This window comes from Echinops telfairi, unplaced genomic scaffold (genome assembly GCF_000313985.2).
Source record: "Echinops telfairi isolate 266 unplaced genomic scaffold, ASM31398v2 ScPeMD7_24;HRSCAF=84, whole genome shotgun sequence".
NCBI classification, from domain to species: Eukaryota; Metazoa; Chordata; class Mammalia; order Afrosoricida; family Tenrecidae; genus Echinops; species Echinops telfairi.
The window spans coordinates 7,457,773-7,483,902 of NW_022103921.1; the positions used below are offsets into that span (position 1 = coordinate 7,457,773).

At 41.2% G+C, this 26,130-nt stretch overlaps 1 protein-coding gene across 2 annotated transcripts in view; it reads left to right on the top strand.

Moving 5' to 3' along the window:
* The window catches only part of RAB31 (RAB31, member RAS oncogene family), a 90,314-nt gene that overhangs the window by 43,619 nt on the left and 20,565 nt on the right, over positions 1-26,130 (top strand). The gene's annotated exons all lie outside the window — the stretch shown is intronic.

The window sequence follows — 26,130 nt, forward strand, 5'->3', positions numbered from 1 at the left end:
GGGGGAAAATGAGCTGATACCAAGGGCTCAAGTAGAAAGCAAATGTTTTGAGAATGATGATGGCAACAAATGTACAAATGTGCTTGACACAATGGATATATGTATGGCTTGTGATAATCGTTGTACGAGCACCAATAAAATGATAAAAATAAGTCAAAGAACACTACCCATACTCACAAGGTTGCTGTGAGTCAGTCAACTCCACGCAACTGATTTTTAGGTGACGGAGAGTTTTTTCTTAGTTCTCCTTGATCTTCTTTCTTCTCATACAATAGAGTCTTTTTCAAAGAGTTGGCTCCCATCTAATGACCTCACACACATATCATCTCCAGCCTGTGAGACGTCAAAAGGGTCAGATTCCACCCCTACTTTTTCTAATTTGGAATGTTGCAAGAAGCGCAAGTGTTTACCTGGGACTCAGCCCTTGGTTAGCAGCTGTTTTCAAATCTCTTGGCTCCAGACAATTCCAGAAGGGAAATGTGTACCTTGATCTTACTTCTGCCTGAGATCATTGTTGGCAGGAGTCAGGTTGCTTCCCAGAACAGAGCCGAATCCTGTTTAACTGGTTTGGGCTCATTATTTTAGCATCTTAGAGCCTGCAACAGGGACTCTCTTGTTTATTTTGGCTGAAGGAGTCGACTGTTGATAGAAGCTCGGTCTTGTCTGCAGACAAGTAGGAACTCAGGCATCTCTCAGCATCCTATTGAAAAATGAAGGCCTCTTTGTGTTTGTTTTTTGGTAGAACTCAGCCAATATAAGCTTCTTCCTGTCTGTGAAATCTCTAATTCATGGCAGTTAGGGACTGGGAATAATTTATTCCTCAATTCCTGCTCTTACCTTGGTGGTATGCTGTATTTCTATATAGGAATCAGGTTGATTTTTAAAAAAATATGAATCTTGTATCCTGCCATGTGGCCGAATCTTTTTTGATTACTTCAACAATATTTTTGTTGTTGTACTTTGGGGGTTTTTATGGATAGAATTCTATCATCTGCAAATGGTGAAAGTTTCCCTTCTTTGCCCATTTGGATTCCTTTGGTTTCTTCTTTTGTCTCATAGTTCTGGTTAAGACATCCAGCAAAATGGTGAATCAAAGTGGTGTTAAATATATCCTTGTCTGGTTGCCATTCCCAAGAGGAATCTTTGCAATTTTTCCTCATTGATTGAAATGTAGGCTGTTATTTTTTCATATTTGGCCTTTATGTATTTAGACATTTCCCTTCTGTTGCTATTTTGAGTGTTTTTATCAAGAGTGGGTGTTGGGCATTGTCATGCTTTTTTTTGCGACAGTTAATGTGATCATGTGGGTCTTGTTACCTGTTCTGTTTATGTGGTGGGTTACATTGATTGTTTTTCTAATGTTGAACACCCTTGTGTACCTGGTGTGAATCCCACTTGTTCATGGTGTATTATTTTTGTTTCTTCTCTTTTTTATGGGTCTGTTGAGATTTTTTTCATTAATCTGTGTTAATTTGGATAGATAATGAGTTTTGGGAAATTTATCCATTTCATGTAGGTTTTCAAATTTATTGGAGTGTAATCTTTCATAGTAATCTGTTATTATTTCATAATATTTCATTTGGTTCTTTGTGATATCATCCTTTTCAGCTCTTATTCTTGATATTTACATCTTCTCTTTCTGTTCCTGTTTGTCAATTTTATTCATTCTTTCAAAGAACCTATTTTAGCTGATTTTTTTATTTTCTGTTTCTGCTTTCTGATATTTCTGCTCTAATCTTGTTTTTTTCCTTCCATTTTCTGCTCTAATCTTTTATGATTTCTTTCCTCCTGTTGGTTGCTCTTCTGGTTGTTGAAGAAGCTAGGTTAAGGTGTTGATTTTGGTTCTTTTTGTTTTCATATGTGCATTTATTGCTGTAAATTGTACTCTGAGTACTGATTTTCCTATGTCCCAAAGGTTTAGGTATGCTGTGTTTCCATTCCAATTTTTTCAATATATTTTTAATTGCATTCTCTATTTCATCAATCATCTAAGAGTTTTTAAACAGTATGTTGTTCATTTTCCATATGTCTGATTTTTTAATACTTGGTCTTCCTATTGTTTATTTCTAATTTTATAGCACTGTGGTCTGAGAAAATGAATGGTAATATCTCAATATTTTTAAATGTATCAAATCTTGCGTTGTGCCCTAACTATGTTCTGTTCTAGAGAATGTTCCAAGTGCACTGGAAAAAAAGTTTATACTGTGTTGTTGTTGGATAGTATGCTCTGTATATGTCTAAGAGGTTGAGTTAATTGTATTGGTTAGCTCTTCTGTGTCTTCATTGATTGCCTTTTCCAATGATCTGTGCTTCTCTGTGATTGATATTTTGAAATCTCATACTATTATTGCTATATGTCTTATTTATCTCTTCAGCTCTACTAGAGTTTGATTAACGTATTTTAACAGTCTTTATTAGATGCATGTGTATTTATTATCATTATGTCTTCTTGTTCTATTGTTCCTTTAATCATTGTGTATTTTATAATAGATTTTGCCTTGAAGTTTATTTTATTGGTGATTGTTATTGCCATTCCTGCTTATTTTGGGATGTCATTAACTTTTTTCCATCCTTTGATCTGTATCCTAATGTTGTCTTTGTGTCTGAGGTGTGCTTTTCATAGGCAGCATATTTATGGGTTTTGATTTCTTATCCAGGTTGCTACTTTCTGTCTTTTACCTGATGCAATGAGACCATTAATATTCATGTTGTCATTGATATGTGTGGGTTTGTTGCTGGGCTGTCATTTTTGCATGGTTTGCTTTTTTGTTTTTTATAGTGTTTCATTTCCCCCCTCTACTTTTGGGCTGTGTTGAGTACTGTTTTTAGTATGTTGCTTTCTGTGCGATGTTGTCTTATAAGTTGATCTCAGGTTTGTCTGTTGCTATTGCTGATTCTCTGTCCAAAGTGTGTTCTCTTTAGTATTGTTTTGTATTACTGGTATTGTTTTTATTTTAACTTATTCTTTTCTAAAAATGCCCTAACTTTTCCTTTATATTTGAGGAGTAGTTTTGCTGAAAATAAGATTACTTGGCAGATTTGTTTTTTCTTCCAAGATTTTTTTGGCCATCCATGGCCTTATTGCCTACACAGTTTCTCCTGAGAAATGTGAGCTTATTCTTGTTGGCTTTTCTTTGTGGGTGACTGTTCTTTTTTCCTAGCCACTCTTAGGGGCTGGGGGACTCTGTCCTGTTTGGGGTCCTCTCAGCTTCTTGAATAGCTCTTTTCTCCTCTGCCATGCTGTTAGGGACATTTTCTTCATGGTTTATCATACTATTTTCTCTTTAAATTATTTTGGTTTTCCTTGCTCTGGGAACCCAATAAGATGTAGGCTGTTCCTCGTGATAGTGTCCCAAGGAATTCTTAGATTTTCTTTGGATTCCTTTGCTCTTTTTTTTTTCCCTTTGCTCTTTTTGTTGACTGATTCTCTCGTCAGTTGTAGTCAGGGATTGTCTTCAAACTCACTAATTGGACTTTCTGTTACTCTGCTCTTTTAAAGTGTTGTCTAATTCTGTTACCTTAGTATTGATCGTCAGGATTTCTTTTGTTGCTATTGTGGTTAGATTTCTTGATTCCTGGGGAATCAAACAACAAAAACCGTTTTTCCTTAGCTCCCTTGGTCTTTTCCACCAATTGTTGGAAGTACTGAAACATCTTTTTCCCCCTCTGGTAATTCTAGAACTAATTTAAATACTCTAGAAAATTCCTTTGGATTTGGATATTATTCAATTATTTCTCTGTTCCTTGTGCACCAGTATTGTCTGCTGTCTCTAAGACATTGTGGTGTTAGGAGTGGGATAGAAGTTGGGTCATGTGGTGATATTGATAAGTGGTGCAGGAGACGATCAAGAAGAACTACAAAATAAAAAGAGGATAAATATGAGAATAGAAATGGAAAAAGAAGGAAAGAGGTACTAAAATTAATTAAAACATGTTTTAAAGAATGATATAAATGAATACACAAAATAAAAATGTGGTTTGATTGGGGTAGCTTTGAGCTATTATAGGTTCAGGAATGGCAGGACCCTGGGCTGGGCATTAGCAGAGTCCAGGGACAGGTCTCTGTAGAATGCACAGGCTTAAGGTTGGTGGTGTGGGCATGTGCTGGGGGTGGGCAAAGCGGCACTCTGGTGGGGGTGGGGTGGGGGACACACACACACACAGCAGCAGCTGTGGCCTGCAGGAGATAGGGCACAATGGCAGCTCCAGCTGTCAATCAATGGTGGGGGGTAGTGTGGCAATGGCAGCTCCCAGTAGCCAGGAGAGTATGCTGCCAGTTTCATGTATGGCGTGGCTCCTTGCCTCCTTTTTATGTAAAGTTTCTGTGCTGTGCATAAGGTTTTCAGTGACTACTTCCTCTAAAGTGGGCTATTGATTCCTTCATTACAGTCTGTAAGCTCTGCTGAAACCTGTTCACCTTGAATGAGCCTGCTGGCATTTGAAATACCAGTGACATACCGGTAACTTCCAGCATCACACACATAGCAACACACAAGCCACCACAGTATGACAAACTTTCAGACAAGTGGAGAACCAATAGGTAACATCCTGATAAATGGATAAAAGGATTTTGCCCTGCTTGGATCAATACTCATGGAAGCAGCAGTCAGGAGATCAAAAGATAAATGTGCTGCAAAAGACCTCCTTAAAGTATTGAAAACCAGCATGTGACTTTGAGGACTATAGTGCACCTGACTCAGACCATGGTGTTTTCCGTAGTTTCCTGTGTATATGAAAATTGGACATTGAATAAAGAAGATTGAAAAAGAATTGATTTGTGTTTGAATTATGCGATCAACAAAGAACATGGAAAGTACTGCTCAAAGGACACACCAACCTGTCTTGGAGGAAGCACGGCCAGAGAGCTCCTTGGAGGCAAGGATGGAGATGGAGAGACTTGTCTCACGTACTTTGGACATGTTGTCGGGAGAGACCGGCCCCAGAGAAGGACATCATGCTTGGCAGAGTTGAGCAGCATGAAGAAAGAGGAAGTCTCTGAAGGATATTGATTGACACCAGGGCTGCCCCAGTAGGCTGAAGGACAGGAATGATGGTGAGGGGGCGCAGGGCTGAGCAGGGTTCCTTCTGTTGTGTTCAGGGTTGCTCTGTGAGTCAGAACCAACCCGATGGCACCTGACAGCAGACACCCCTGGTTCTGTCCATTCCCCAGTCTCTGGGGTGTGGAAACCATAGTCCACTTAAATGTTTAGTTGTTATCCAGGTTGCTGAGGAGCCTCGGTGGTTTTTGTTTTTTTTCGTGATTGGCTTCTCCTGAGAGCTTTAGGGGAGGTCTTTTGCACTTAGGACTAAGCAGCCGTCTTGCACAGAAGTCCTCAAAGCAGGGTTTGTAGCTTAATTACAGGTTAACTTAAAGCATGGTGCTAAATATACCTAGCTACAATGCAGCAGACATTTCATTGATTTTCCTTTTCCTTGTTTCTACTTGTATTAAATATGCTTCTTCCTGAGCTTAACATAGAACGAGATGCACTGACGACTGTACCCCCCACAGCAATGTGCCAGAGACATCCATGCCTGAGAGAATGGATGAAATCGAAATTCACGAGTCAGTAGTGAGCCCTTTTAAGATATGTGCATCAACAAAGTAAACCAATGCTGTCTTAGATGAAGAAGCATTTCCCTTTTATCGCCTTAGAATGTTCTTCTAAGCCAGAAAGAAGAGAACTGTGGGTTCTGAACACGAGCTAAATATTTGCTAATTGGAAATTTTAAACACCAAATCTACCCTGTTGTTTTAAACACCAAAGCTACCCTGTAAAAGATTTAAGTGCAGCTCTATTTTAGAAGTTTCTCATAATGACATATTATTCTTTGATAGTACTCATCTATATGTACCTTTCAAAATCGCACTTTTGGCCTGCTTTCCTCCATTGCATTGGTTCAACTCTTTTCCATGCATTTCTACCCAGGATTTATTTATCTTTCTTTCTTGGTTTCTTTTCATTTTAATTTGAATAGTAAAGATTTCCTCAGAATTAACAGTATAAAACCCAAACCAAACTCACTGCCATTAAGTCAGTCCAGACATAAAAAGGAGAGACATTTTGAACAAGATATTTTTATTTGTATTTTTAAAATATGGCATCTGAAAATGCAGTGTATTTGCACCCATGAGGGCTTAATCACGTGCCATGTAATTTAAAAGCCTTTATTATGGCTGGTTCAAAGTAGGCTAGAGCCTGGAAAGCTGTGACACAGACAACGTGCGCAGTTTTTGTAGCACAGAGGAGGGGGTGGGATGTTCACGCAGTTACTTTCCCATCAGGATGGCTGGTAGGTGGGAGGCCGGGGGGACAGTACAGCTACTGGTGATAAGTCAACGTTTAACAGAATAGCTTACACCTCCACTAATTGTGCAGGCAGTCTCGAGACATCTTGAGGGGCTCAGGGTTTGCCAGGAAAGCGGGCAGAGGGAGTGGGGCGTACCTGCTAGCAGGGAGTTGAAGACCGTTAAAACAAAATGGAGTTCTTCATTCTGAGCTCGGTTACTACGTTCCCCACTCTTTTAGTGACGGGGCCAAAGAATTGACTCAGGTTCCTGAGCAAAGGAGCTGTACTGCGCTCGGAGTACCTTGAGACTGACTGCGTGGATACGATACTGGATGAATTTTACAAGACCGATTATGAGGCACGGACCTATAAGCAGTGCTAACAGTATTAAGGACCGGCAATGCAGGTGAAGAGAGAGGCTTCCAGTTGAACATTCTATGGTACCAGGTTCCTGTGGTTCCCTCTCGCCTTGGCTCTGGTTTAATCGGTCTTTAACTTTTTGCAGAGATTCTTCGATTACTCCTGAATAGTTAGGGTGAAAGCAGCAAGTCTCCCCTAGGGCAGCACATAACCCACCCTGAGAGAAACAATAAATCTAAGCCCCTACGATTTTGAAGGGCCATCTCAGCTAGTGATCCTACTTCCGTGTGGAGGAGGTTAACCATATTCTGCAAGGTACCAATTTCTTGACTGGGCTAGGCTAGCGTTTCCTTTATTAAGACAACTGTAAAAAGGGCAGCTTTGCCAGCTATACCTAAGCCAACTAACACAGGTACTACAAGTGGGGCGGCTCTTTTATTCTATACATTAGCCCAGGAGTGGGGGTGGGAGGATTAAGTTTTAACCACTCAAGGCCACTATAGACATACATCTGGGGCACTACGTGAACTGCTAAGCACTAAACAGGTTCATTTTGGAAAAGGGAGGGTTCAGTACATTTGGTGAGTCCCGTGGTGCAAGCTAACCAAGTGGAATTGGGCTCATAGCAGCTAAGGGACTTATCAAAAATAACTGTTGAGATACATAAGCCCGCATATATAGAATTAGATACATTGCATGTTGAGGTGGCTACCCATGAAGCATTTCCAAAAATATTCCCTAACGTTAAGGGAGCATGCAGTTACACTAGTGATGGGGTTGGCTACGACTCCCAGTCCTGTATCGTATGGCATATAAACATAGCCAACAGTCAGCCACTAGCTCTGGGTGAGTTAGTTTGAGGACAGAATGCATTTTGGTTACCACAGACAAAAGAGTGTGGGGCAACACTTCTGGGGGTCATGGGAACGTAAAGTTCAGTGATGGGAGGGGGCAGATGGGAATCAAGTGGAGGGTCTTGCAGTTCCGCAATGGAGCCAGTGGGCTAGGGAGGACCAGACCTTGTGGACAGTCGTTGCATAGTAAACAACACGCCAGGGTCCCCTCCCAACCTCCAGAAACAAAGGCCCAGGTTTGTCCCGCAAACCATGAGGCTGCTGCAGGGTTGGTGATAGTGATGAGAAATGGGTTGCAGCTTCCTGGGGAACAGCAGGAGGGGGGCTTTCCTCTCCAAGCAGAGAGGAGATGTGCATTGTTTGGTCCGCCTTTTCCGAGCCCTGTGTCTACACAACTCCAAGAAGGGCACGGGAACTCACGGAAGTTATCGCAGTCTTAGTGCCCATTGCGGTTTCCAGGACTTAACTAAAGAGCGTCATACTGAAGGACTGTCTCCCAAGAGACGCATGCACACCCAGCATTTTCATCAGAGTGAGCACTTTCACAAGCTGCCAGTGCTGCACTGGAGTGTCCGTGGGCCCAAAAGAAAGAGTGGTAGAATCACATTGGGAGCTTTTCACTACATTATCAAAAAGGTCACAGATCTATTCAGAACAAAACCGGCTGGCCATGGGTCCATGAGAGGTTTTGGACTCGAAGCTCTGTCTTAAAAGAGGTTACAGTAAAGACAACCTGGAATGGGCAGGCACAAACAGGCAAACACTAAGTAAGGTCAATGGACTGAATGAGCCTATTTTGACTTTACCCTTAAGGAGTCGGCAGACACTGCCTTCCTTTCTGTAGAGGGTGCTGGCTTGGCAAGGGAAAAATGAATCCAGGAAGGCTGACCGGTGACCTTTAAGGCTGTCGCAGTGGTCAAGACATGGGACAGGGTCCTTCTCACCCTGGTTCCAATCCTTTTTTCTTCCACTTTTTCACGTAGACCAAGTCCCCTGGCTGGAGCGGGAGGCAAGGGGTGGAAACAGGAAGAGGGGGTCTGCATTGTACTTGACACCATGACTGTTGGAGAGACTGGAAACACTTAAGTGTAGGTATTGGTTAATTACATTAGTGAGGGTGGGGCTGGTTAAGCCACAGCAACAGGGGCGGAGGCCGCCCAAACAATTTCAAAAGGGGCGAACTTGTCCCTATATTGGGTCCACTGTGCCTGCAGGAGGGCAAGGGTGAGGAGCCCAGGCCACTTTCTCCAGGTCTTCAGATTAACTTTGCTAATCTGGACATACTGGTCCAACTCATGCGTTCTACCAGCCCAGAGCTCTGAGGTTGGTAGGCACAGTGAAGCATCCACTTGATATTAAGTGCCTTTGTTCGACCTTGAAAGACCTGGAAGATAAATGCAGGCCCATTGTCAGATCCCAATGACAGCAAGACTCTACCTAGGAATAATTTCATTTAAAAGAAATTTAGCAACAACTGAGGCAGTTTCTTTCCTGGTGGAGAGGGCCTCAGCCCATCCAGAAATGGTGTCCAGAAACACTAGCAAATATTTGTACCCCAGAGCTGGTGGCTTAATTTCAGTGAAGTCCAGTTCCCGGTGTTCGCCAGAGACGATCCCACTAAGACGAGTCTCCAGAAAGCAGTTCAGACTTGCCAGGCGTTTACTTAGGCACATGGCACACACCTTTGGGCCTCTGATACAACTGAGGTACGTAGTACGTTGAAGACAGGCGTTGGAGCAACATAGTGGTTCCAAATTGGTTGTTCTGTGGAGCTGCTGTATTAACATTTGGGCTATGCACTTTGGCAGAAGCACTCATCCATCTGGGAGTACTTTCCAACCACTTTTCTCCGGAGGACCTGCAAGTGCTGAGCTAGTTGGAGTTCTACTGCCGAGTGAGAGAGTCTGGCGGCAGGCAGACAGGAAAAACTGTGAGAGGTTCAACGGCTTTAGAGCTGCCTCTCAAGCTGCAGTCTGCCAGGGTGCTACCAAGTCCTTCCAGTTTGTACCGCAAGTGCTTTGGTGGCCTCTGCAATGCATGACAGCGCCCTTTTCAGGCAGCCAAACAGCCTCCAGGAGGGCTAGAATTCCTCTTTGTTTTTAATTTGCTTTCCATCTGAAGTAAGGAGCCCTCTTTCGTTGTAAATGGCAGCATGTACATGAACCATAGAAAAAGTGTATTTACTCCGGGAGGGTGGGGTGGAAAGGGGGAACCGATTACAAGGATCTACATATAACCTCCTTCCTGGGGGATGGACAACAAAAAAGTGGGTGAAGGGAGATGTCAGACAGAGTAAGATATGACAAACTAATAATTTATAAATTATCAAGGGTTCATGAGGGAGCGGGGAGCTGGGAGGGAGGGGGAAAATGTGGAGCTGATATCAAGGGTTCAAGTAGAAAGCAAATGTTTTGAGAATGATGATGACAACAAATGTGCAGACATGCTTGCCGTGATGGATGGATGCATGGATTGTGATAAGTTTTATGAGCCCCCAATAAAATGATCAAAAAATGAAAACTAGAAAGGGAAAAAAAGTGTATTTACTGTCTTAGTAAATATTGATTGATTTATCTTTTCTCCACCTTAAAGCTTGAATGAGAGCTATTCGCTAAGCTTTCTGGGCTGAGGTGCCTTGTGGTAGGGCTTGGGCCCAAATTAGAGAGTTTACAGTGGTTACCATGGCTCCAGCTTTTCCTTGTCCCTCATGCACAAAGCTACTCCCATTTGTGAAGATGGTGGTATCTGCAGGTTGCAGGGGCTGGTTGGTTAGGTATGGCTGCGAAGACAAGAACACATCTGAGAGTTTTTCCGCAGTCATGCAGAGGTGCCTTGGGAATGGTCATCTGGGAGTAGTGTGGCAGGGTTGATACCGTGGGTGACCACTGGTCTAGCAATAGACTTTGGTGTTGCATTGGTCTGTCATTGGGCATCCACCAGACTCCTGGTCCTCGTACTAAGGACTCCACAGTGTGGTGAGCTGTTAGGCTCATGTCCTGGCCGAGTGTTAGCTTAGGCCTCTCTGACAAGCAAAACTGTAGCAGCCACTGCTCAGAGGCATGCAGGCCAGCCAGAGAACACTGGGTCTAGTCTTTTTAAAAGATAGGCAACTGGCCATTTCCAGGGGCCCAGTGTTTGGCTAAGGACCCCTTTTACCACTTTCCTGTACTCATGCACAAGTAGATGGAATGGCTTGTGTGTATCTGGGAGTGCGAGCATGGGGCAGATGATAGGGCTTCTTTCAGCGTGTGCAATGCATTTGTTGTGCTTGGCCCCAGTCTAGCGGCCCTGTCCCAGCAGTTGCTTGATAAAGGGGCTCTGTGAACCCTGGGGTCCACAGTTACAATATCCTGCTGCTCCTAGAAATTCTCGGAGCTGCCTTTTTGTCTGCAGAGGTGGAATTTGCAAGATGGTTGTTTTGAGGCAGGGTTAGCTGCCGCTGACCTGCATCAGATGGTATCCCAGGAAGACCTGTTTGACACAAAACGGGGCCTTTTTACTGGACACTCTATACCCCTTCTCCTGTAGCAACTGTAATAAATCTTTAGTGCCTTGCAAGCAACTAGCAAAAGAACTGGTGGCTAGAAGCAAGCCATCTACATATTGGAGAAGAGAGAAATCAGGATGTGCAGAAAAGAAAGGTTTTAAATCTTTGCTGAGGGCCTCTCCCAACAGGGTAGGCGAGTTTTGAAGCTCTGCGGACTCTACTCCAGGTTAACTGGGAGGTCACAGTTGTGGGGTCAGTCTATTCCAAGGCAAAAATGCATCAACTGGGCTGCCACAGTGGCATAGAGAAAAAGGTCCTTACGGTCTAACACTGTAAAGAAGATGTAGCCAGGAGGCAGAAAAATTAAGAAGGTATTTGGGTTAGGCACCTTGGGGTGGAGGGTTTCCACCCTTTTGTTGACTTCTCTTCAGTCCTGAACCGGGCGGTAATGATCAGTCCCAGGTTTCCAGACAAGAAGGAAAGGGGCATTCCACAGAGATTTGCGTGGCAACAGGGTGCCAGCTTATAATAAGCAGTTGATGCGTTTCTGGGTTCCCTGTCCGGCACTGAGGCTGATAGGGTATGGTTTAATGAGGAAGGGTTACCACAACTGGAGGGTGAGGTGCAGCAACTCCTGAAGGGCTGGTTTCTGCTGAGACAGATGGAAACTGGCTTTGTAGAGAGGCACACCGGAGACTGGAATTTGAAGATGGATCTGGCTCAGGAGTAGCAAGTAAATATTCTTGAGAGGGGAACAGAGATGGTGAGCTCGCAGGCAGGCCGATCAGGCATAAGGAGCTTAACATGAGATGGGTCAAAGAAGTTGATAACAGCACAGAGTTTTTACAGGTCTCAGCCTAACATTCAATAAGGGCTGTCTAGAACCATAAGTAATGAGTGAAAAACAGTTTTATGGCCAAGATTTACAGTTATTACAGTAGAGAAAAGGTAGGATTTATCCTGGCCAGTGGCTCCTTGAATCTGTGCAGTGTTGTTAGAGATGGATACGTGTGGCTGTCTAAGAACAGAAAGTTTTGCCCCCCAATAGGTTGGCCCCCAATAGTTGTAGTGACCATGGGCTCCTGGAGGCCTAGTAAGATAGAGTTCAGGCCTCTGTAGTCAAAATCTGAGTCCTGGGGAGGTAGAGTGAGGATGAGTTTAGATGTTGGCTTGCGATTTGGGCACTTATTTTCCAGTGGCCAGTGTGCTTGCAGTATGTACTGCACATTTGTCTCCGTGGGTTTCGGTTGCTGGTGCCTGTGGGTTGTTGTAAGGTCTTTAGGCCACTAGATGGCAGTAGAGACTATGTTGGCTGGAGAACTGGGGGTGGGGGCTTACAGGTGGATGCTGACTGGACAGCAAGCAGTAACCAAGATCTTCTTGGCTTGGCGTTTTGCAGCATTATCGGCTGACAACTCAAGCTGGTTTTGTTTTTTGAGGTCACAGTTATTAAAGACCTCTTGTGCGATTTCCGCGAGCTGGCCAATATTCATGCTAGCAAAGCCTTCTAATTTCTGTAGTTTTTTTTAGATGTCAGGTGCCGATTGCAGGACAGAAGTTGTGTTGGTTGCCCAAGGGCAGAGGGATCAATCAGAATGAGTATGCTCTAAGCCTCTCGGAGACTCTTCTGACTCTGGGATTAACTCAGTCATTTTAGAGAAAGCGGTGGGCTTTTTTGCTGCAGCTTTTATACCTACAGGCAGAGACCAGTGGTAAGCATCCAGGACCTGTCACCACCCACTCGAATTTGGGTCCCGGTCAGGGCAGGAAAAGAGAAGTAGGTCTGAGAGAGCCTTTAACTTGTCCCTTGGGTTCTGGGCATGGAGAAGAGCTCAGCTCAACTTGCTCACGTTCTTCTGCAGCATAAAGGACGAAGAGGGACTGTGGACAGTCATCACAAGTGAGGCAGTGAGTGCAGAAAACAGACTCAATAAGGGAGGTCAGGATTTGAGGTTTTCCAGAAAAAGGTGGGGTTTCCAGTTAGACGGGTCAGAAGAGTTGAAGGAAACATATACCATGAGAGGGCAGCCTGAAGAGCCATCGGGAGGCCTGGCCTCTCTCAAGGGAAGGACTGGGCAAAGGGGATTTGAGCTTGAAGGAAATCTTGGGCCTGGGGAGGGACCCCAATTGTTTGCAATGGTGAGACGGAAGGTGGGAAGCCAGAAGGGAAGAGGCACAGGAGAGGTTGAAGAAGAGACTTGGTGGGGAGGAGGGGGAACTGGGAGTGGAAGAGAGGTGGGCGGGGTGGAATATGATATGGTGGAGGCGAGGTTTGGAGACAATCTTCAACAACCAACTCTGGGAGAACTGGTACTTTTAGTTTGGATGCGGGGCGGCAAGTTTTGGGACAGGGTGACAGGTTTTGAATAGGAGAATTCTAGTTTGGAGGAGAGAAGCTAAATAATTTTTAGCCATGGAGGACGGGACTTAGTTAGGAGTAGCCATTGATCTATGTAGGGAAACTGATCAGGGTGTCTTGCGTAGTTAGTAACTACAGCCCATATTTGAGCAGCTGTGGCGGGGTCAAACGTGCCTTCTGGCAGGTAGCCAACATCGAAGGCTGGCCACTCTGATTCACACACAACACAGAGGCGGCTGGTGGAAATTTTTATTCCATAGTCAGTAGAGTAGGCTTTTGAGAATATTTTGTTGTTATTTATGGATTTTAGAGTTAAAAATCAAACCAAAGAGTCCAGTCAATCTACTTGTCTATGTACACCATAATGTGAAAGGTGAGTTAATGGAACTATGATTTCATTATTCTCTTCTTCGCAGGTTTTGTCTTATTCCCTCCGTGATGGCTTTGCTCACTCTCGTCTTGTATTACATCTGCTCCTTCCTCAGCTTAAAATAGAACTAGAGACTGCGATAGTCCTCCCTGGCCTCTGCAAACTCCAATTCCCCCAGGGTTCAGTTAGTTCAGGTACCCCTCCGTCAGGAAATCCAACTCTCACTGATGGTTTCTCTCTTGATCTTTAGTTTAGGATAGGAATGGACAGTGCTTTCTTTTAAAATTTGAACATAGTTTATCTTTAAATGATTCTCTAAGTGTTCCGGGTATTTATTTGTTTTAGTGAAACTACATGTTCTCTGGGAGCAGATATATATATTTTTATAATACCCCCATACTCAGACTAGTATAGCATATACTACTATATTTAGTATAGCACTAAATTCAGGCTTTTAATTTTGGATTTTCATCTCATCATATTCCAGAATATATCTCAGAAAGTTCACCAGATCAAGTGAAATATAGTTACTTTTCTATGGGACTTAAGACTGAATAACACCAACAAGGTTGGACACGCCTGGTTTAATTTATTCAACAAATGTGTGCTCCATTCTTTTATGTGTTAGAGTGTATCCAAGGAAACAAAATAAACTGAAAATGGAGTGGGAAAGATAGGCTTTAAATAGTTCAATAGGTGTATCATTACAATCAAAGGACAAGAACAAGGACAGAGAACAGGTGAGGATTTAGGTTAGATTTGGAAAGTCTCCCTAAGGAAATTATTTTAAATTGAACTTGAAATATGAGAAGAGACCAGCTAGACAATGGTCTAAAGAAGAGCTATCCGACAGAATGAACAGCGTGAACTAGACTCCTGGCACAGGAAATAGTTGGGTGTATTGAAGGACCAGAGAGCAAACTCTCAGGGGAATATGGGCCTGAGTCCGACCTTGTAATGGAAAGGAGGGGGTAATGTTCTAAGGATAATTGGAAGTCTCTAGGTAGTTAAACAGGAGTGTAGCATATTCAGTTTACAAAACTTGATAATGTTGTGGATTAGACATTGGGTTGCTAACCAGAAGGTCGGTAGTTCAAACTCACCAGCAGCTCTACAGAAAGAAGAGGCTATCTGGTTCTGTAAAGATACACAGTTTCAGAAACCCTGCATAAGGTCACGCTTTGGTTTTGATTGGGTATGTGAAGCAGGGGGTTAAACATCTCCAGGTTATAAAGTTATCATCTCTGGTGGTACTGTGGGTTTAGGCATTGGTCCACTAGCCTCACAGATGGCAGTTCACACACACCAGCCACTGTCTGGGAGAAAGATGAGGCTGTGTGTGCCAATCAATCCGTACAGGCTCAGGAACCCTGACTTGGGTCACTACAAGTCAGTCAGAATCGACTCAGTGGCAGTGGGTTTAGTTGGTTTGTAGCACCTTTGGGAAATGATTGGAAAGTGTACAGTTTGGAAATGACTCAAGCAGGAGAAGTGGAAATGAATATCCGAAATCTTGTTAGGTAAGAACCAGCAACATCGACTTGTGACCCCTGTGTGTAGCTCAGAACTCCTCCGTAGGGATTTTCAAGCCTATGAGTATTCCAGGATGCCTCTGGTTGGGTTTGCGTCGCCAGTTATTTGGCTAATAGTGGAGTGGTTAACTACTTTCGCCATCCAGGGACTCCTCAACAATGTTCAATGGGTTGCATAAGGGGCTGAGAAGGAGATAATGCCAAGAACCTCTCTCATGGTTCTGACCAAACAACTTTTGACATAGTGCACCTTTGGCCTGCATAGGGACTGGATTTGCAAGCCAAGCAGACGGGCTTCTGCATAGTAAAGGCACACATTTTTGTTTGAGGAGTTGAGTAACTCAAATAGCTTTGTTGTTGTTTTCGCTTTCTCTTGAGGGCAGAGGTGGGACTATAAGCCCAACAGAAAAATAGCTGAATTGGTTACTTTTGAAACCTGAAATAGTTGTACTTTTGAATCTGTTATACAATTTTTTGTTATACAATAGTTACCAAATGTTATACAATATTTTTATATTATAAAATTATATTATATCCTATAAATTATATTATATTACAAATTCTATTCTATAACATATTTGCAAAATGTTAAACAATATTTCAGATACAAATATCTGAAATAGTTGTACTTTTGCTGCTGTTATAATGAATGTAAGGCTCTCCTGAAAATTATAGTTGGGGGTATCATAGACACAACTAGATTTTTTCTTTGTTGTTAGTTTGATTCTACTTATTGTGACCCTGTAAGGTGGAATAGAGCTTCTCTTTTGGGTTTCCAAGACTGTAAATATTTACAGGTGCAGACAGACTACGGTAATCTTTTTCCCACAAACCAGCTATTAGGGCAGCTAATGGGTCCAAACTGCTGACTTTGTAGTTAGCCTCCCGGCTTGTAACTCACTCTGCCATCAGGTTCATTAGTTTAAGAACAAGGTGAGAAATCTTTGTTTTTAAGGGGTGATATAATTAGAAGTGCAAACATATTGGTTACAAAAAATTAAGATAGAGTATTAACATGAAAAACAAGAGGTTGATTGCACAGGAGTTTTTGGGTTTTTTTAAAAATAATCATTTTATTGGGACTCATACAACTCTTGTCACAATCCATACATCCATCCATTGTATGTCAAGCACATTTGTACATTTGTTGCTCTCTTCATTCTCAAAACATTTACTTTCTACTTGAGCCCTTTGTATCAGCTCCTCATTTTTCCCCTTCCTCCCCGCTCCCCTCTCCCTCGTGTACCCTTGATAATTTATAAATTATTATTTTGTCATATCTTACACTGTCTGACATCGCCCTTCACCCACTTTTCTGTTGTCCGTCCCCCAGGGAGGAGGTTATAGGTAGATCCTTGCACAGGAGTTTTAACAACTCTTACGCCCACCAGATTTCTAAAATTCCCAGTGGTACTTACTTCTGATTCTTTTTGGTGCATAGCAGGTTAAATTTAAAAACAAAACAAAAATTCTTGCAAACTATATAATAGTGCAGCACACTGTCAGATGAAGATAAATTTAAGAGTTTGTAATCTTTGCAATTGAACCAGTTCCACCTTATGGAAACAATATCTAGTCCAACCCTTTGACATCTTCATTATCATCACTGTATTTGAGTCCATTATGCATTTATTAGATAGGCCAGGATCAAGAAACAACCTATTCACTTTCATTACAATAAAAAATTAATTTAACAAATGCTGTAAAAGGATATACTTGTAAAGTGAGATTGTTTTAGAAAACAGGCAAATTGTCTATCAAAAGCAATCCCTACCTAAAAATTGGGTTACATGAAGACAAACCGGATCTCATGTCAGGATTGGAAGAAGACTCCTAACAAAGAGTGACATGCAAACAACACAACCTGATGTGCCAGAAAGGGGAGAGACTTGAGGCACTCATTGAGATGATGGTCAAAGACTACAGGCTTCAGTATGGACTATAACTCAACATAAAGAAAACAAATTCTCAGGACTGGGCCAATAAGCAACATCATCATAAATGAAGAAAATATTGACATTGTTAAGAATTTTATTTCACTTGGATTTACAATCAGTGGCTATGGAAGCGGCAGTCAAGAAAGAAAATGGAATAATTACATTGTGCAAGTCAACTGTAGAAGAGGTCTTTGAAGTATCAAACAAAGAACCAAAGATGTCACTTTGAGGACCACGGTGCATCTGACCCTAACTGTCGACTTTTCTGTCGCCTCATGTGCATGTGGAAGCGAGGCGTTTAATAAGGAGAACTGAAAAAGAATTGATACCTTTGAATTACATTGTTGGTGAAGAATATTGAATATACTGTAAGACACAGTACAACCAAAAAATGCTATTTAGATGTGTGAATGGAAAAACTTTGTCTCATGTACTCTAGAAACATTGTCAGGAAGGACCAGTCCCTGGAGAAGTATGTTACACTTGGTAGAAAGTTAGTGACAAAGAGGGAGACCCTCCCGTACGTCGTCGATCCAATGGACCGAAGCATACCTACTATTGTGAGGATCGTGCAGGACTGCTAAAGGATTATTATTGGACTGAGTCAGAACAATCGATGGCACCTGTCAAGACAAATAACAAACATGCAACCTTAAAACTCCCAATCCTTAAAGATACTAATCCGGCTTGCAACGTGTAATGATAATACTATTTAGTATGTTGTTGTTATTCGCCATTGAGTAGATTCTGAACTCAACTCTGTGTGCAGAGTAGAACTGCTCTGTGTAGCTTTTTTCAGACTGCGATCTCAGAAGCAGATTTCTAGGCTAGTCTTCTGAGGTGCATCTCGGTGGATTTTAACTGCCGACCTGATCTATCTGTGAAAGAGGCACTGTTGGCATCTCTACTTTCTGACCCCTGCTCACGCTGTCTGTGTCAGGGTAGAACTGCATTCCATAGAATTGTCAAGGCGGTGGTCTTTCAGAAACACATGGCCACACCTTTCTAATGAGGTCCTCTCAGTTGGTTTACCTTTCAGTAGTCAAGTGCTTAAACATCTGTGCCAACCAGGGATTCATACTCATCTCTGGTTTATATAGGAGGAAGTTGAGTCTGGGGTGGTTTGTAACTTGACCTAGTTCCTTAGCTAATAGGTGATAGGCCAGCATGATAACTCAGGCAAGAACCCATGGTCTTGTTTAGTTTTGTGTAAACCAGTTTATGGTAACATTATTCATGTCAGTGAAAAACAGGAAATTACGTAACTGTCCAAAAGTTGAGAAACAGTTTTAAAGCAGTCATGGTCCTCACTGCCACTGAGTCTATTCTGAGTCATACTAATGATTAAAACATTATTTAAATCAGTGTTTGCTGACATTCAAATATAAATTGTTTAGTGTGGAAAAAAGTTACAGAGCCGTCTGTATAGTATCATAATTTCATAAAATACTGAATCTATACTATATGGATGATAGTCGAACTATATTCTCCTGGTGAAATATGGGAATATACATTAAAATCATAACTGGAGCCCTGGTGGCATAGGGTTATGGGTTGGGCTGCTACCCACGAGGTTAAGTCACCGGCTGCTCCTCGGGGGACAATGAGGCTTTCTACTCCCGGAAGTAGTTACCGCGTCAGACCGCCCCAGGGCAGTTTTGCCCCGTCTCCGGGCTGCTGCAGTTGGAATCACAATGGCAGTGAGTTTGCTGGCTATTTTGTGGTTAAGGTTTTTCAGACAATCTGGAAAAATGTGTAATTGTGGACATTTCAAACACATAGACAAGTAAGCCAAACAGTATAATGAGCCACTATGTATCCATATCCAAGCTTGTTTCATCTCTATCACACACTCTGCCCATTTTATTTTTAAAAGAATCCCAGACAGTTTATCATTTCACCTATAAATATTCTCAGTATGTAATATAACAACTACATCATCATATTAGTAACCATACTGCTATTATCATATTAGTTACTTAATAGCAAATATCCAGTCAATGTTCATATTTCCAAAAAAAATCTTACGGCTCTTGTAAATTGCATTTTTCAGTTCTATAAGATTTAAGTTCATTTTTTTGTGAGACAAGATGCCTCATCGTGTAACTATTAGCGTCTCTCCATCTGAAACAGTGAAGAAAATCATCGACTCGAGGAAGTGATTGGTACGAAGAACTAGTGGAGCACGTTCTCTGTGACTGAAAACCAGAGGAACTAGAGCGTGCCCACCTACTGCCACTGCCGACCACCCTACTCTGGATCACAGTGGAAGGCTCTAAGCAAAAAGGGAGGGGGAAATGTCGAACAACATTTAAGATGAAAAAAAGAACAGACTTACTGCTCTGGTAAAGGCTGATGACCCTTAGATACTCCTCAAGCCTCGCCTTGCTAGAGAGCAGCCAAACCGTACACAGAACGATGAAGTGCACGTAAGACCTGTGAGGAATGTGCCCTCAGTGCGGCCTGCCCCGAAGTGAGTGCTGTGAATGCCGACTGTATGTGTACTCATCACAGAAATAGTCACAACCATCAACACCTGGAAACAACACAAGTGGTGGGTGAATGGATTAGTACACTGTGGTTTCTACATGCAAAGGAACACCACTTAGCAACAAAAGTAAGTTAGATATTAATGTAAGAACCAAGAGAGGTGAATTTCAGAATCACTATACTGAGTCAAGTTTACTAGTGTCTCTCTACCCCCACCTCAAAAAGGAGAGTAAAACTGTAGAATGCTCTTTAGATAAACTTCTAGGAAATGCAAACTAAAAGAAAGCAGATCAGTAATTACCTGGGGACAGAACGAGCATTCCTTTTAGGGTATCTTTACTATGTTGAGGATGCATCTGCTAAATCTGGTTGGAAGCAGATGACACAGAAGTGCTGCAGATGGTTACAGTGGAATTGGTTCTCATTCTATGCTTTAGGAACCCAGGAGTCTTCTGATAGATGCAACGTTTTCTCACAGTTTTACAACTGTTTGATAAAACAAGAAAGAGAGGGAAACCCAAGTGACTGCTGATGAAGAACTCAAACTTTCTAACCTTTTGAAATATTTCTTAAGAGAACCTCAAGCTGCTAAGGATCTCCTGTATAGAAGATCTAGGTCTCTAGTGGATTATAAAAATGCTAATACGGCACTGGATAAAGCAAGAGCAAAAAATAAAGATGTTCTATAGCCATGGTTCTAACCTTCCTAATGCCGTGACCCTTTAATACAGTTCCTCATGTTGTGGTGGCCCCCCCAACCTTAAAACTATTTATTTATTTATATTTTTTAGCATTTTATTAGGGGCTCATTACAACTGTTATCGCAATCCATACACACATCAATTGTGTAAAGCGCATTTGTACATCATTCTCAAAACATTTTCTCTCCACTTAAACCCCCGACATTAGGTCCTCATTTTTCCCCTCCCTCCCCGCTCCCCCCTCCCTCATGAGCCCTTGATAGTTTATAAATTGGTATTTTGTCATATCTTGCCCTGTCCGACGTCTCCCTTCACCCACTTTTCTGTTGTCTGTCCTCCAGGGAGGAGATCACATATAGTTCCTTGTAATCGGTTCCCTCTTTCCTACCCACTCTCCCTTTACGCTCCCTGTTTTGCCACTCACACCACTGGTCCTGTAGGGCTCATCCCGCCCTGGATTCCCTGTATTTTCAGTTCCTATCTGTACCAGTGTACCTCCTCTGGTCTAGCCAGACTTGCAAGGTCGAATTCGAGTCATGGTAGTGGGAGCGGGGAGGAAACATTTAGGAACTAGAGGAAAGTTGTATTTCTCATCGTTGTTACATTGCACTTCATCACTGTCATTTTGCTACTGTTATGAATCAGGCGACCCCTGTGAAAGGGTCGTTCACCCCACAGGTTGGGAACCGCTGTTCTATAGGCTGAGACTTCCCAATAATTATGTTGTCAGAAATTTTAAAAAGTATCCGAGCCTGCAAAGCAAGAACTTAATAGATTTTAAGACAGGAAGAGTTGCTGCATTCAGGACAAATTTAGCGGTGAATTGGCGGAGTTAGAACTGAAGTGTGCAAAGGGTAACCTACAGTTGCTCAATAGAGACATGTCTGTGTTAAATTGAGACACTGAAGTCACATTCCATTCTGTCACAGGGGCTCCCTTCCTTCCAATTTCATCATTTTCTTAATGAGATTAAGCACTTCCTGCTCCTTGGAAGCAACAAAGAAATGGCTGACCGAGAGCATAGCTCTCCTTTTTGTTGATCACCAATGGAGCGGGTGGGGCCGCAGGTGTGTGGTGGAACCCTGCACTTCTGCTCTGGGATCTTGTTTGCCATCATGCGCTTCCTCCTCCAAAGCCCGAAGTGCAGTCTTTGTTGAAGTAGCCGCTCTACCTTTATCAAGAGTATTCCTTCTGCCTGCCAGGCTCACCTGCCTTTAAGTCATTTCTGAAGTTTGGCCCTTTCAAAAGACATTATTCAAAAGAGTTGGCGATGACCATTGATTTCTTTTGAGTTTTATTATTGAAAAACAATGTTTATCGCCTTTGTTCATCCATGTATCCTGGGAGCCTGTAAATTGGACTTTTCATTAATGAGTATTTCTGAGACATTTAGGGGACAGACTTCATGTAATCTTTGTAAGTATGATTTTAAGGCAAATGCATTAGCATGTTTGCCTTAAAAGTGCAGACTGAATCAATTATTGTCAAACAAATAGTGATAACGGTGATGCCTTTTAAATATGTAGTCTTTGTATCATACTCAAGTGTAGAGTAGCGCTAATAAATCTACTCCCTTTACAATGCTTTACTCCATAAATAAACGCAGTTGCTGAAACATTTATATACCAGTATGAGTGCATGACCAGAAGTGAACGGCTTGTTTAATTGGTAGGTGCAGGTCTCCAGCTTTCTTCTCTCTCTTCAGAGATTCAAGACTCCAGGTTTTTTATATGTATTGTTGGTCTCCCTTTTTAAAATTTTTTAAATACATAGTTTCTGTAGGGCATCTGTCTAGGCGGCCACTTTTTACTGGTAGTCTTGTGCCTTCTTCACATGAGTTATCCATTTGTAAACTGCTGATTTCTGTAGGACATTGTCCCCGTAAACTTTTTGTAAAGTATCAGTGACTCATCATTCTTCCTTCCACATTTCCCCACAAATTTGATGGCCATGTTGCTTCAATAGGGACTCTTTTTGAACTTATGTCTTATCCTTAGTATCTCCAACTAGGGCCTGCTTAGAGATATTAAAACAAGTTAGTAGATATTATAACAAGTTAGTTTATTTGGGAACAAAGCAAATAAAATATATGCATTTTTGTCATGATATAGTTTCCATGAACCTTTTGAAGGCTTTTCGTAATCTCTATTTCCATCCATGTTCTGAAATGTTTGGGGAATTCATTTATTTTATTTCTGAGCATTATTCCATTGTATATATGTGTCATATTTTACTTCCCATTCATTTGTTGATGGACACGTTGATTGTTTCCATGCTTTTGCTATTATGACTAATGCTGCAATGAACGCAGGCATATGTCTGTGTCACTGCTGGTAGATTTCTGAGGTGTAATCGCTACAGAGGGATTGCTGGGATAGTCACAGATCTACCTTGAGTGTTTTGAGTAACCGCCAGACTATTCTTCACATCGGCTATTCCATTGCCCATTCACACCAGCAATGGGTGAGGTCTCAATTTTTGTCAGCTCTCCTCTATTGGTTATTATTGTCAGTTTTTGTTTTTGATCATAACCACCCTAGTGGGAAAGGTATCTCATTGTGGTTTTGATTTGTATATCAAATCTCTAGTGGCTAATGATATTAAGCATCTTTTCATATGTCTGTGTAGGTCACTTTAATATCCTTTGTCCAGTTGTTTTTGGGGTTACTTGTGTCTTGTTATTGAGTTTTACAAGTTTTCTATATATTTAGATAGTAAACCTTTACAATTTATTGTTCTCAAAGATTTTTTTCCCAGTATGTGGGTTTTCTCATTACTTTTTTGCTAAAATATTTTAATGAACATACATACGAAACTTTTTTTTTCATACATAACTTTTATGAAGAACCTGTTAGCTTTTATTTTCCTTCTGCATGCACTCCCCCGCCCGCCAAATATTTGAAATAAACTTGTATATCACTAAAGACTCCAAGTCCAATTTTACTTCTCCCTTTTTTAGCCACTCAGATCTATATTTAGGTTCAAGGTGTAAGGACTCTGGAGGATTTTTTTGTTTTGTTTTGTTTTAAGGCTGTGAGCCTTCTTTCTCTCTCTCTCTCTCTCTCTCTCTCTCTCAAATTTTGGTTTAAATAAGCATAGTCTATAGAGTTACACAGCCCAATTCAATAAATGAAATCCATAATAAAATCCCATTAAACTCCCATACATTTGATTGTATTTTTTTCCCCATCCATCCTCCCTCCCTCTATTTTTTCCTGTCTCTCCCTCTCTCTGTTCTCAGCCCTGTCCCAGGACTTCTTAAAGTCTTCAAAGTCTTATCTTTTGGTTTATACACCACTTTTCCTTTGTTTTTCCTTATAATAATGGTGTCATTAAATATTTATCTTTATAAGATTGGCTAAGTTTGATAAGCATAATGTTCTCTAGTTTTGCCTGTGTCTTGTGGTGTTCAAGAAAGTTGTTATTGTTTCTTTATTGATGCATAATATTCCATTGTGTTTATGTACCAGAAATTTGTGTATATTTCTCTATAATTGAAGTGCTTAGTTAGTTTCATCTTTTTGCTATTATGGAAATTGCTATGATAAACATAGGAGTGCATATGTCTGTTCAAGTTTGTATTCTTTATTTCTTTTAGTGTATAATGGCCCATATAGTAGAGAGAGTACTGGATCATAAGGCACTTGTATTTGCGTTTAGGGAAGTTCTACAATTCTACAAACCCCTAGCAGTATAAGAGCATTGCAATCAGTGGGGGGGAGATGAGTCACTCAGGGTGCAGTGTAGCAATAATGAAACTCACAATCTTCCTCTAGTTCTTAAACGCTTCCTCCCCCCAACTATCATGATCCCAATTCTACCTTGCAAACCTAGTTAGACCAGAGGATGCCCACCAGTACAGATAGGAACTGGAAACAGGGAATCTAGGACAGATGAACCCCTCGGACCAGCGGTGAGCGTGGCGATACTGGGAGGTAAGGGGGAATCGATTACAAGGATCTACATATAACCTTCTCTGTGGGGGATGGGCAACAGAGGGGTGGGTAAAGGGAGACGCCGGGCAGTGTAAGATAAGATATAATAATAATTTATAAATTATTGGGGGTTCATGAGGGAGGGGGATGCGGGGAGGGAGAGGGAGGGGAAAAAGGAAAATGAGCTGATTTCAGGAACCCAAGTGGAAAGCGAATTTTGAGAAAGATGAGGGCAACAAATGTATAAGTGTGTTTTACACAATTGATGCATGTGTGGATTGTGATGGGAGTTGTATGAGCCCCCTCCCCCAAAAAAGAGCATTGCAATCTCTTGTATCCTTTCCAGCATTTATTATTTTTTACTTTGTTGAATTTTGCTAAAAAGTGCCAGGGTGGGCTGGTATCTCATTGTTTTAATTTGTATTTGTCTTACTGCTAATAAATGGCAACATTTCTTCATATGGTTGGTGATTGCCTGAATGTCTTCTTTGGTCAATTATTTATCCATTTTGTATGCCCAATTTTTTATTGGGTTATTTCTGTTTTTCTTGTTAAGATGTAGCTTTCTATAGAACTTAGGTATTAGACCTTTATCTGATACATCATTGCTAAATATTTTTTTGCATTCTGTGAAGAATCTCTTAATTGTTTTGATTTGCATAATTGACAAGTTTTTAGAAGGTCCCATTGCTTTATTTTGTCTTCCATAATGTGGATTTTTTCATTATATTCAACAGTGCGTTTGTCTTTTAGGGCCCTTTGGAAGAAGGAATGTTTGTAATTTCTATCCATTAAATGAGATGTTAGCTGTTGGTTTTGCATATATAGCTTTTATTATGCTGAAGAATATTCCTTCCATTCCTACTTTATTGTTTTATCAGGGATGGGTGTTCAATTTTATAAAATGCCTTTTCTGCATCAATTGTTATAACCGTATGGTTCTTCTCCTTTATTTTGTTTTTGTGATGAATTGCATTGATTATTTTTCTAGTATTAAACAATCCTTGCATATGTGGTACCAATCCCATTTGATCATAATGTGTTTTTGTTTTGCTTGATATTATGTCGAATTCTGCTTGCTAGGATTTTATTGAAAATCTTGGTGTCTATGTTCATTAGAGCTATTGGTCTGTAAATTTCCATTTGAGTGATGTCTTTGCCTGGCTTCATAAAATGTGTTTGGTATGATAGTGTCCATTTATGTATTGTGAAGTAGTTTGTGTCAAATTGGTATTCTTTAAATGTTTGACAGAATTCCCCACGAAACCATCTGTTTCCAGCATTTTGATGTTGGCAGTTGTTTATGACTAGCTCTGTTTCTTTCATACTATCGACTCTTTAAGGTTTTCTACATCAGCATGTTGTAATTTAAGTAAATAATGCCTTGCTAGAAATTTAACCATTTTTTTCTAGATTTTCAATTTTTTGGAATATAATTTTTCATAATACTGTCTCATTTGGCTCTGTTGTGTTCCATTTCATTTCTTATTTGTAGAATTTGCTTTTTCTTGTGCTTTTCATTTGTTAGGTTTGCCAGTGGTTTATCAATTTTGTTCATCTTTTTAAAGAACCAATTTATGGTCTTGATTTTTTTTCTATAATCTTTTTATTTTCTGATTCATTTATTTCTGCTCTTAATTTTTTTTTCTAGTATATGAGGGTTTGTTTTGCTGGTCTTTTTCCAATCATTGATTGTAGTTGGTGTGTTAAGGAATTTCTTTTAATTCTTTTTTTTTTAAATCATTTTATTAGGGGCTCATACAACTCTTATCACAATCCATACACACATCAATTGTGTAAAGCGCATTTGTACA